The 13,990-nt window shown below is 35.4% G+C and overlaps 1 protein-coding gene across 6 annotated transcripts in view; it reads right to left on the bottom strand.

Moving 5' to 3' along the window:
* ANKRD28 (ankyrin repeat domain 28) overlaps nucleotides 1–13,990 on the bottom strand; it is a 200,628-nt gene that overhangs the window by 123,478 nt on the left and 63,160 nt on the right. The window contains exon 1 of one of the 6 annotated variants that reach the window (XM_086674255.1): nucleotides 2–284. The exons of the other annotated variants lie outside the window; for them this stretch is intronic. The gene's annotated coding sequence lies outside the window, so the exon portion shown is untranslated. Of the gene's footprint in view, nucleotide 1; nucleotides 285–13,990 lie in introns of those variants that run through there. 6 annotated transcript variants of the gene reach the window in all.

The following is a 13,990-nucleotide window of genomic DNA, read 5'->3' as shown; positions in this document are numbered from 1 at the left end:
CCAGAGATCTGAGCTACTGCTCGGGGATGTAACTTCCTCTAGCAGGAGAAAAAAATAGTGCATTTGGACAGCCTTCACAATTAGAAGGTTCATGCCAGTTCTGTGACTAATCCAGATCAAACTGAAAAATTCTATAACTGAAAAATGAGTGCGCTTTTAACATTTTCCACTAAAAGCCACAAGGAAATCTGGTGTACTGCCTCTGCTGACTAACACTGGTTTTAGCAAGTAAACAATTCCAAACAGCTTAAGTGCTTTCGTATGTTACAATATAGCAAATGTTTAACCCTATAAATGACAACTGCAATAAGAATGTCTGCAGTGGACCCATAAAAGAGATGGAGAAATATTTTATGATAACAGAAAAACACAAATCTAAGATTTTATTTTTTTACCAAGATCATTTTTAATGTACCAGATGCATTTATTTTCAAAAATGCAAAAAAGTTTAAGCAAAGAAATTTAAGACTTACAATTTCTGTTGTTGAATTTAATCAATCATGTCATATTTTAAAGGAAAAAAACAAAAATTTCATAATGTAAAAATCCTAGCTCTAAGCTTCTGTGGATCATCTGAATTTCACTGAAGAAATTAAGTAATTCCACCTTCCCATCTGGAAATGGAATAAAGCCTTAAATCCGTTAAATAGCGGCATAAAACTATTGTTTAATGCCCTAAGTATTCATTTTCTCTATGTCAAAAAGGCACAAGGTAACATAAAAAAGTCAGATGTTCCTTCCTCTATAAAATTAATTTCCCCAAAGCTACAAGGAAGTGTCAAAAACAACCAATCTATTGTAAGCTTTCCCTTCTTTCTCTATTTATTAAGCATGAGAGTTATTTTCTAACAGAAAAATTACAAATACTATGGTTTCCCTTCAATTTTTGTTCTTTCTCCTATCAACTAGCATTTTTTTTAAATTAAGGAACATAATAGCTATTTTTGAACATTTACGATGTGCTAATAAGTGTTGTACATTTTCATTTAAAACTCGCAATAACCTTGCTATGTTTCCATATAATAGAGGGAAAAAACTGACTCAAAAATTAAGTATTTTATCCAGTCATACAAATTACTAAACTTGTGTCTAATTCCAACAAACACATGCTCTTTCTAATCTAGTCTGCTTCCACTGAGTGTACGCACTTGTGCACACACCCCCACCCCACTACTCTCTCAAGATCTTCGCAACCTATACTAGATTGTCAAAGTAATCTTAAAAAACAGGTAACCTATAATGGCTATGAAAAGTTAAGGTAACAAAGAATATACTATTTATTGTCATAATACTCCTAAACAAGTTATTTTTAAATGGGTATTTCAGGGCTAGTGTTACCTCATGTGTTTAAGCTAATTTACTTACCAAAACACAAAAAGAAAAAAAAAATCCACATGATATGGATAATATAAGAAATGCCAGAATTTAAGAACAAAAACCATTAAATATCAATCTATTAAGGAACCTGTAATCCTAACATAATTGTACCAAAATACTGAAATATGCTAACAATCTGCAGAGTTGTATTTTAAAGTAAGCAAAATGGTTTTAAGCCAAATTAAAGACAAGCAAATATTTTTGCATACAAAATGATGTTAACTATCTCCACATGACTAACTCAAAAATATCATCTTGATATATGAAATATGTAAAAATTAAATCAGTGTGGTGACAATATCCTATATTCTGTCTTCAGGGTTTTTTTGCACCCCAAACAAAATCTCTTCTTATACAGACAATTTTAACTCGTTCCAAAGTATTCAATGTGTAAGTTCAGCTACATAGACTTAAGCAGGTACATCCTATTTCTTGTTCTAGGTCAACTTCCGTACTTAGGTCTTTCCCAGCCAGAGAACAAGCTCTTTGAAGGCAGAGACTATGTTTACACACACACACACACACACACACACACACACACACACACACACACACACAGAGTTTCCTTCTACTTTCTCCCACTTGTAAACAATTTCAATGAAATTAATTCTATTATGTCACAAGACTCTGGAATAGAGTGGTAAAATTATAAAGACAACAGGGGATTCATGTGTATATATTAACAGTGTGTGTGTATATATATATACACTTACTTTAATCCAAAAACACAAGAGGCATTAAGGTGTAGAAGTCGAGCAACTTAAAATGCAGAAGTTGACAGGATATAAACCAATGATACAGGATGACAGCTAAAATTAAGGCCTCAGGAGGTCAGCCTACCTGGAATTCAAATTCTGATTCCATTATTTATTAGTTGTGTCCTTGGGCAAGCTACTTAAATGCCCTGGGCCTAAATGTCTTTGCACTTATAAAATAAGAATAATAATCTTCAGACATTTTTACCTAGGAGAAATACAATAATAGCACAGTGATTGAGAATGTAGGCTTTGTAGCCAAATTGCCTGTGTTCTAATCCAGTTTCTGCACTAACAAACCTAACCGTGACCTTGAGCAAGTTACTTAATCTCGGTCTCACTTCAACATCTAATAAAGAACATTAACAGAATCTACTTTATAGTGTTATTCAGAGTGAAGTTTAAAATAAAATGTAGATAATCTTATTATTATGGATATTTAGGGGAGCAGAATGATTTCCCATGTGAAGGTAGTGAGGAGAGGATTACTGTCGATTTCTCCCCCTACTGGTGAGATGATTCAGACTAATGTCTAGAGATCTCATTCAGTTGCTAAGTACACTCCCCTCACCCTACCCTTTCCAGGCTTCTGGAGAGACTGCTAGAAGCTTGTCTTAACATTGGAATAACCAAACAAGAATTAAGTAAGCATTACGGAGGGGAGGAAGGAGTAAACTTAGGCAAGAAGTAGGATTATGGGTTTTGCCATTCTTGAACATTCACTGTACTTTACAGTCTAAGGAAAGAGAACTGGCCCATGAGGTGCCTAGCTGGCTCAGTCAGTATAGCACAAGACTCTTGATCTCACAGTGGTGAGTTCAAGTCCCACGTTGGGTATGGAGCCTACTTAAAAAAAATGTAAAAAAAAAAAAATTCATTAGGGCGCCTGGGTGGCTCAGTCGGTTAAGTGTCCGACTTAGGCTCAAGTCATGATCTTACAGTTCGTGAGTTCGAGCCCCCTCTCTCTGCCCCTCCCCCACTCGTGCGCTCTGTCTCTTGAAAATGAATAAACGTTAAAAAAAAAATTCCTGGGGCGCCTGGGTGGCGCAGTCGGTTAAGCGTCCGACTTCAGCCAGGTCACGATCTCGCGGTCCGTGAGTTCGAGCCCCGTGTCAGGCTCTGGGCTGATGGCTCAGAGCCTGGAGCCTGTTTCCGATTCTGTGTCTCCCTCTCTCTCTGCCCCTCCCCCGTTCATGCTCTGTCTCTCTCTGTCCCAAAAATAAATAAATGTTGAAAAAAAAAAAAAAAATTCCTGGCCCATGATATCCAATATAATCAAAGGAAGATGAAAAAACTGAGATAATTGCTGCACTATTTTTTATTATTTAAGTTAACAGCACCAGATAGCACTGTTTTAAATCTTCTACTGAATGAGACAGACCCCTAATACAAGGAATTCACATCTTAAAGGAAAAAAAAACAGGTAAGTAACTATTTAAAACATTAGGAATGTACAAAGTATTTATGATAAAAAATTACTGACAAAGATAGTGCAAACTTAAGTTCAACAATTTTTTTTTCAATTGAACAATGGTAAGGGGATGTGGTTTTTATCTTGAGGCATTTACTTTTTAAGCCAAATTAAGTTTTTAATAAGCCAATAAATTACAATTCTGACAACTTCATAATCCTTCCATTCTTTATACTAAAATGTATCCTATCAACAGCTTACTCCTACTCTTCACAGAATCACATAATGGAAAGCTGGTTTAAACCTTTGTTTAACGATAACATATTTTAACATCACAAAAGATTTTTTTTTTGGTTCCTAATTTTGTTACACCAAAAGTTTTTAGGACACATGTGATTTTTTCTTTCTGCATACAGATTCAATCCAAAGTTATCTTATCTCTTGAAAATCTGTGACCTCCATATTGATTATCATCGAATAGGAATTTTACTCAGGGTGGATGGAGCAGAGCACGCTAGTGTCTTAGTATTGAAAAATAAAAAGCTTGTGGTGAGAGATGGTAAGAAATGGATTTAAACCATGTTTCAGAAACATTTCTCACAGTTCAAGAATCCTGAACAATCTTCTTGAGCTAGGCCTCATCTGTCCATATATTTTAGAAAAATCCTATGAACAGATTTTAAAAGAAAATGGGGGAGAAGGAGGGGGGAAAAATCTTAAATAGCTCTTGTTAGGTTATTGGTTAGCTTCCTCAGTATTAGTACAGCCACTGAAAAAATGACATTACATATTTAAAAAACGATGAATTCAAGATCCTTATAATACATGCAAATTAACTCTCTGCATGTAATATATTTACAAACTAGACCACTTTTTAAATGTTTACCCAACTATACTTCCAAAATGGCTGACAACCAATGTTATCCAATGATCTCAAGTGGTTTGACCCCACTGGTATATTATAATGGTATAATGAATTGTTACCCCTTCCATTAATACTATCATATACTGCATATTGTTAACATATATTAATGTTACCTATTATTACTCTGATGTGTTCTACCACGACCTATCTATATTCTGCATCCATTCTTCCCATATTCCATTTGCCCAGAAGACTTAATTTTTAGGTAAGTACAGGGCCTCCTAGAACAAACAATGTCTATACTTCTCAGCCTCCCTTGTGGCTAGAAGCCACAAGACAAAGTTGTGACCAGCATTTTAAGTAGAGGTGTTGTGTGGCTTCCAGAAAACTGCCTATTCCTACAAGGACAAATGGTATATCCACCCTGCTTCCTGGAACATGGATGACTCACCACCATCTTAAACCAAATAAGGACCAGAGTCTAGGGTGATGGAACAGTATATTAGAGGGGATCTGGGTCCCTGAGGACTTTGTGGGACAGAACTGCCATAAAAGCCCTAGACTGCCCACTTCCCAACTCTTATGTTACAAAGAGAAGTTCCACCTTGTATAAGTCTTTGTGATTTTTGAGTCTCTTTACTCAGAGCTGAAACTAACACTAAGTGGTAATCTTCCTCTTCCTCCAATCATCAATCAATGATCCATACTCCAGTACAGTATAGCTACTTAAATTTTCAAAAATTAAAATGGATTATAAACATTAACTGCAACAAACTGAAACAGAAATAACTAACCACAAAACAGTTCAAAAAACAAATCCACTATATTAATCCGTGGAGGGAGAAGGAAACATATTTATCACAAATATTTTCATTGAATCCTCAATCACGTCTTGTGGATACTATTATCCAATTTATATACGGAAAGTAGAGGCTCAGTAACATCCAGTCAGACAATGACTCATCCATTCATCTGTGTTTATTCATCATCTACTATGTGTCAGGCTTTCTGCTAGGCTAAGGAAACAAAATTATGAATAAACAGTCAATCCTTATTCTAATGGAGCTTACATACAAATGAATATTATATACTGCAAACTGCAATAAACTGTAGAAGGAAAAAATTTCTTGGAAAAAAACTAGGTCCACATGGCTACAGTAAGCAACTATGAGTAACTATGAGGAGCAGATGTAGTTGGGAGAAACAGTTAAACTCAGATTATACAGAATTTTGTAAGCCAAGTTATAAAGTTTGTATTTCCTAAGTGATTGAAAAGTCATTAGAAATTTTTAAGCTAGGCAGTCATGATGATTTGCTTTAAAAAGATTATGTGGCTTCAGTGTAGAGAACAAATTTGAGGAGAAGAAGGAAGCCAAAGGACTAGTTGAAATAATCCAGGAGACTGTTGAAATAATCCAAAGAGTGGGTAATCTGAACTAGGATGCTGGGCATGTAAATGCAGAGACTGAGATATATTTTAGAAATAGGATTTATAGGACATGCTAATAGACCGGATTTAGGGGTGAGGAAGAAGATGGTAACCACAAACAACTCCTAGGTGTTTTATGCAAGCAACTAGTGCTTGCAAGACTTTAAGCAATCTAGGCCTTCCTCAGTTTCCAAAGGTATTAAAATGAGTAGTAAGACTTGTTGTATCATATCTAAGGACCCTTCAAGCTCTAAGTCGGTTCCAATCTTAATCCAAAATATGTATCTTAACATCTACTCTCATGATTTGAAAAGTGTTAACAATCCTGAACCTGTCTAAATTCAAAGAGGAGTATAAAAAAGTTCCTAAAGGATGGTAAGATTGGGTTCCATATTACCCAAGATTCAGTACATTGAAATAATCTAAAAAATGTTTGGCAAAAATACCTTAATCTAAAACATTCAAAATTACAATAGCAACTAATTCAACAAATATTTCCTATTAACATTTCCACTCTACTATACACACACCAAGAGATTATGAAATGCCATATATCATCTCCACATTCAAAGACCTTATGCAACCTAATGATTTTTTGGCTATGACACCAAAAGCACAGGCAACAAAGGCAAACAGAAACAAAAGGGACTACATCAAACTAAAAAGCTTCTGCACAGCAAAGGAAACTATCAACAAAATAAAAAGACAATCAAGGGAATGGGAGAAAATATCTTATCTGTAACCATATATATCCAATAATAAATTAATATTCAAACTAGGGGCGCCTGGGTGGCGCAGTCGGTTAAGCGTCTGACTTCAGCCAGGTCACGATCTCACGGTCCGTGAGTTCGAGCCCCGCGTCAGGCTCTGGGCTGATGGCTCAGAGCCTGGAGCCTGTTTCCGATTCTGAGTCTCCCTCTCTCTCTGCCCCTCTCCCGTTCATGCTCTGTCTCTCTCTGTCCCAAAAATAAATAAACGTTGAAAAAAAAAAAACTTAAAAAAAAAAAAAACAACTATATAAAGAACGCATACAACTCAATAGCAAAAAATAAATAACCTTATTTTTTTTAAATGGGCAAAAAACCTAAATAAATATTTTTCTAAAGAAGGCCATACAAATGGCCACAGGTACATGAAAGGGCACTCTTGTGTTGATAAGGATGTGGAGAAAAGGGAACCCTTGCACACTGTTGGTTGAATGTAAATTGGTACAACCACCATCAAAAACAGTATGGCACTTCCTCAAAAAGTTAAATATAAAACTACTATCAGATCCTGCAATCTCACTTCTGGGTATACATCCAAAAAAAATGAAACCAGTATCTCAAAGAGACATCTACCCTCCCATGTTCATTGCAACATTATTCACAAAGACAAGATATGGAAACAACCTAAGTGTCTGTCAAAGGATGAATGGATTAAAAAAAAAAAAAAAAAGTGTATGTATACACAATGGAGTATTATTCAGCCATAAAAATCAAAGAAATTCTGCCATTTCCTACAACATGGATGAACACAGAGGACATTTATGCTAATAAAATAAGCATAAATAAGCCAGACACAAAAAAACAAATACTGTATGATTCCTCTTACTTGAACTCCTAGAAACAGAGAGTCGAATGGTGGCTGCCAGGGGCTTGAAGGTAGAGATGGGGAAACTCTGGTCAAAGAGTACAAACTTTCAGTTTTAAGAATAGTAACTTTGGGAGATCTATACATACAGCTACAGTTAACGATACTACTGTACTGTATACTTCAAATCTACTGAGAGTATATCTTGTGCTCTTACCACAAAAGAAACAAAAAAGGTAACTATGAGAGGTGACAGATGTATTAATAAACATACTTTTAGCTTGATAGTAGTAACCATTTCACAATGGACATGTATTTCAAATTATCACATTATACACTTTAAGTAATACAATTTTTACTTGTCAATTATACCTCAGTAAGGCGGGGGGGGGGGGGGGACCTTATATAGCCTAAATGAGGTACACAAGAAAAATTAACCAGTACAAGAACACAAGTGATAGTAAAAAGTAGTGTAAAAAGTAGTATATACAGAGACCTAAATATGAAGTATAAGAAAAACCTGCTACTAATTAAGTCATTGGTAAGAGTATAGCATATTAACAATTGTAATTGGTACATAAAGATATCTTCTAATTGTCCATTCTCTTAAAAAAATGATGGCTTTTATGAAACTGTTCATAAACTTCATTGTTGCTACTTTTTCCTGATTTATTGGAAGGGTGCTTTCTCAAACCAACAGTCAACTAGCTAGAATATCTAACCAAAACCTCCTCTTGACGATTACATTTCTAAGAAAATCGTTCAAACCATTTTATTTGTTAGTTTTATTTAACATTAATACTATTTACAGGGGCTTCTGGGTGGCCCAGTCAGTTAAGCACTGGCTCTTGATTTCAGCTCAGGTCATGATCTCACGGTTGGGGAGATCAAGCCCTGCAAGAGGCTCTGTGCTGACAGCTGACAGCACAGATTCTCTGCCTAGGATTCTCTCTCCCTCTCTCTCTGCCCCTCCCCACTAGTGTGCACATTCTCTCTCTCTCTCTCCCTCCCAATAAATAAATAAATAAATAAACATTTTAAAAAAACTATTTACAATGCCAGACTAATAGTTTAGTTACTCAAAGAGTAGACAAGTGCCAAACAGAAATAAAAAATAAGCCACATACTTTAAAATTTTCTAGTAAATACGTTTTAAAATGGTGAAAATTAATAATAGTAGTATTTTATGTAATTAAATAGATCCCAAATATTATCATTTCAGCTTGTAATCAATATAGTTATTGGATATTTTACATTTTTTATCACCTTCAAAATTTGTTGCATATTTTATACTTAAAGCATATCTCAATGTGAACATTAAATTTTCATTGGAAATAATAGATCTGTATTTAGAGATCAAAAAATTTACAGTTGAGAATGTAAATACATGTGCCTGAGTTGTTACAATCATATATATATTTTTTAACATTTACTCATTTTTTGAGAGACAGAGCATGAGTGGGGAAAGGGCAGAGAAAGAGAGAGACACAGAATCTGAAGCAGGCTCCAGGCTCTGAGCTGTCAGCCACCCAGGCACCCCACAAACATATTTTTTAAGTTCCAGTAACTAAATCATGTATTCTTAAAATTTAGATTAAACTAAATCAAGAATTCAGTTCCTCAGTTACATTAGCCAGCCATATCTGCCTAGTGACTATCGTATTACACAACACTGGTTTAGACCTATAAAGACTAACTTTTTAAAAGTTTAACTGTTCTAGACAGAAACCTAAAATATGCTACCTACATCACTGTCTTACAGAAAAGAACATCGATTTTTATGATGGCTCGGAGTCAATAATATGAACATACACTGTTATTTATTGTTAGACTGCTTCATAGTAAAATAATCACAACAGCCTTAGTTGACTGTTCCTAAATATTTCTGTCATAACTTGAATGGTTCACTAGTTCTCTTTCTTTTCCCCTTTGTTTCTTCCCTAAAAACACATACATCTCTCTAATTTTTCACAGTATTAGCCCTGGCTTGAAGGCAACAACATTATTTTCATATGAAACAAAGTACATGAACTTCTTAGGTCCCATTTTCTTCAGTATTCAAAGGTCTCTTCACATACACTAGGGTTCCATACAGAATTCATAAGTTGAAGTTAACAAAAGTTGACTAGCTATCTGTCAGCACATTACTTCATTTCTTTAGGCACCTTTGTTTTGCTGTTGAAGCAAATGAAATTGATCAAGTTGTTTTCAGTTCTGGCATTTTATAACTTTATGTCCCTTTTCTGATAAGAATAGGTTGATTCATGAAAGGAAGGTACCAAAAGTAGTGGTAGTGACCATCGATTAGATTTCTTCAATAAAATTGGCTCTGAGAAAAGAATAAGTTGGGTAATATTTAACCCAAAAAGGGCTAAGGGGAAAAAAGGCAAAGATCAAGATAAACACGTAGAAGGCTAAAGAACTTGATTTTCAAAAAAGAACTAACCAATCAAAAGATATGGTATGACTGAATGGATTTTAAAAAACCAAGATCCAGGGCTCCTGGGTGGCTCAAGTTGGTTAAGTGTCCGACTCTTTAATTTCGGCTCAGGTCATGATCTCACAGTTTGTGAGTTTGAGCCCTGTATCAGACTCTGTGCTGTCAGCTTGGGATTCTGTCTCCCTCTTCCTCTCTTCCTCTTTCTCTCTCTCTCTCCCTCCCTCCCTCTCCCCCTCCCCATAAATAAATAAACATTAAAAAAAAAAGATCCAACTCTATGTGGTCTACAAGAGACTAACTTTAGATTTAAGGGCACATGTAGGCTGAAAGTGAAGGGATGGAAAAGGTATTCCATGTAAATGGTAACAAAAAAAAGAACAGTGTGGCTAAACTTCATCAGACAAAATAGACTCTAAGTCAAAAAGTGTCAAATGGGACAAAGGAGTCTATATAATGACAAAACTAGGAAGAGAAATACACACACCAACATTAGAGCATCTAAATAGATTTAGCAAACACTGACAGAACTAAAGGGAAAACTTGACAGCAATATAATAATAATAGTAGCAGACTTCAATATCCCATTTTCAATAATGGATAGAACATATGACAGGTAATCAACAAGAAAACATTTGGCTTGAACACTATAGACCAAATGGGCTTAACAGAACATTCCACCCAACAGTAGCAGAATACACATTGTTCTCAAGCACACAAAGAACATTCTCCAGGATAAGTTGACATCTTAGGTCACAAAACAAATTTCAACAATTTTAAGAAGAAATCATACCAAATATCTTTTCTGACCAAAACAGAATGAAACTAACAATCCATAGCAAAAGGAATACTGGAAAAATAATGTGTGGAAATTAAATAACACACTCTTGAAAAACCAACAGATCAAAGAAGAAATCAAAAGGCAAGTTAGAAATATCTCAGTATCTAGAGACAAAAACAGAAACACAACATACCAAAACTTATGGGATGTAAAAAAAGCAGTACTAAGAGGGAAGTTTATTTTGATAAACACCTATATTAAAAAAGAAAGACCTCAATGTCAGGCACAGGGTTGGCACTAAACTTAGGTCTCTGGAATTTTATTCCAGATTTCTGGGGTCATTTCATTCACCCATACTTTCATTCATTTCTTCATTCAATAAACACTTATTGAACAACTATTACACACAAAATAAAGATAACATCATAGTTAAAAGTGCCAACTTTGAAACCATATTGCATAAGTTATCATTCGGATGATACTTTGCAGGAAAAGAAAAAAGTCAAACAATGGGAAGTAGAAAGAGCAAAAAGTAAACCTCTCCTTTTCTACCAATATTTTTTAGCTGTGTGCCCTTTATTAAGTCATATATAGCCTCTTTGTATCTGTTTCCCCAAATTTAAGTGAGAATAATGATGGAGCCTCATAAGATTGTTGAGAACACATGAAAGGGGCTTAAAACATCTTGTACTATACAAATGGTAGCTACTAAAAAAAAAAGAAAAGAAAGACCTCAAATAACCTAACTTTACACCTGAAGGAGCTAGAAAAAGCAGCAGCTAAACCCAAAGTTAGCAGAAGGAAGAAAATAATGATTAGAGCAGAACTAAATGAAATAAGGGGAAAAAAGCTGGATTGGTTATTTGAAAATATTAAATTGTCAAAACTTTAGCTAGACTAGGAAAAACAGAGAACTCAAATGAAACCAAAAGTGAAAAAGGAGATGAGACATTATAACTGATGCCACAGGAAAGGGGGGAAGGGGCGGAGGGGTGGGTGGGAAGGATAAGGGATTACTATGAACAATTATAATGCCAAGAAATTGAGTAACCTAAAATAAATGGATGAATTCCTAGAAACATACAACCTACCAAAGACTGAATCATGAATAGAAAAAGACTGAACCAGTAATCAAACACCTCCAACAATGAAAAGCTCAGGACCAAATGGCATTACTGGTGAATTATACCAAACATTTAAATAATTAATGCCAATCCTTCTCAAACTCTTCCAAAAAAATTGAAAAGGAACACTTCTGAACTCATTTTATGGGCCAGAATCACCCCGATACCAAACCAGACAAAGACACTACAAAAAAAGAAAATTATAGGGGCGCCTGGGTGGCGCAGTCGGTTAAGCGGCCGACTTCAGCCAGGTCACGATCTCGCGGTCCGTGAGTTCGAGCCCCGCGTCGGGCTCTGGGCTGATGGCTCGGAGCCTGGAGCCTGTTTCTGATTCTGTGTCTCCCTCTCTCTCTGCCCCTCCCCCGTTCATGCTCTGTCTCTCTCTGTCCCAAAAATAAATAAAAAACGTTGAAAAAAAAATTTAAAAAAAAAAAAAAAAAAAAAAAAGAAAATTATAAGCGAAAACAGAATTCCTGACAAACACAGATACAAAAAGTGTCAACGAAACACTAGCAAACCAAATTCAACATTACATTCAAAACATCATATGCCATGACAAAGTGGGACTTACGCCTGACATGAAATCATGGTTCATCATACAAAAATGAGTTAACACACGGTATTAACAGAATGAAGGATTAAAAAAATGACACAATCACCTCAATAGATACAGAAAAAAACATTTGAAAAAATTCAACACCTTTTCATGATAAAAACTTGCAACACACTAGGAATAGAAGGAAAGTACCTTAACATAATACAGACCATATATGAAAAGTCCACAAATTCAGTCGTGAAAAACTGAAAGCTTTTCCTCTAAGATCAGAAACATGGCAAAGATGCGCTCTCTCACTACTTCTATTTAACATAGTACTGAATTTTCTAGCCAGACCAATTAGGCAAGAAAAAGAAATAAATGGCATCCAAATCAGAAAGAAAGAAGTATTCTGTGTGCAGAAGACATAAACTTTGTACAAAACCCTTTAGACTGCACACAAAAAAAACCTTAGAATTAATTAATTCAGTAAAGGTGCAGGATACAAATATTAACCAAATCAGTTGCATTTCTATACACTAAGAATAAACTATCTGAAAAGGAAATTAAGAAAATAGTCTCATTTACAATAGCATCATAAACAATAAGATAATTGGTAATAAACTTAACTAGAAAAGTAAAAGACTTGTACATTAAAAAATTACAAAACATGGATGAAAAAATTAAAATGACATAAACAAAAAGATATCCTGTGTTCATAGATTAGAAGACAGTATCATCAAAAAAGAGAAGATTAAAACGGGGAATAACTAAAAAACAAACAAAAAGAATAACTGGGGAAGGAAGATCTCACAGATGCAGAAAAAAGGGGGTTGTAGTATGGAGGTGGAAAATTACCTTGACTTATGAAGAGAAGATCTTTGTCTTCTGAAGCAAGAAGGAAGGGTTGATGCAGGTAAGTGGAAGTGAAAGTATAAAGTTGAAAAGGAATAAGTGTGAATGTTTAGCAGCTGAAAGTAATGGGTCATGAGGTCTAGGCTGGATAATAATAAAAATACAGAAGTGCAGGTAGTTTCAGTACAAGAAACAAATTGTGGGATGTGCTTAGTGGAGTATATGGTTAGAGCGAAGTGGAGAGTATCGCTGATGTGGAAGTTGGTACACTGGGAAGTATGATATTCAAAATGTCATCTACAAAGAAATGAAATCATGTAGATAACTGATATAACTCTGACCCAGATGCAGAACTGCGGAGTGAGATTTGACAGACAACAGCAACAAAAAACAGGAGTCACCTAGCCAGATGGCATGTGCTTCAAAAGATTTTTTATAGATAGGTAGACTTGTAACATTCAATAGCTATAGTGGACAACTGGAAGAATGCTGACGCTGCTTCCCTCCCTCCTACACACACAGACACACACACACTCACACACACATTCCCAAGATATACTGGCTATGAGCAGAGGAACAACAATACTTGAGGAGACCTCTGGAGAAGAATGTACTTATGAAAACACAGTTTCAATTAAGACAGGAAATGGAATGGACTTCCTGAAAAGAGTAGAGATTCAAGAGTTATACATGAGACGTTAAGGTCTAAATCAATATTTAAATGACTGTTTTTAGATTTGAGTCCTCATGGCTCGTGAGTTGAGCCCCACATCGGGCACTATGCTGACAGCTCAGAGCCTGGAGCCTGCTTCAGATTCTCCCACTTGCTCCGCCCCTCCCCCACTCGTG

This window comes from Puma concolor, chromosome C2 (assembly GCF_028749965.1).
Source record: "Puma concolor isolate L17-30 chromosome C2, mPumCon1.1.hap2, whole genome shotgun sequence".
Lineage (NCBI taxonomy): Eukaryota > Metazoa > Chordata > Mammalia > Carnivora > Felidae > Puma > Puma concolor.
This window is presented reverse-complemented; position numbering and strand designations above follow the sequence as displayed.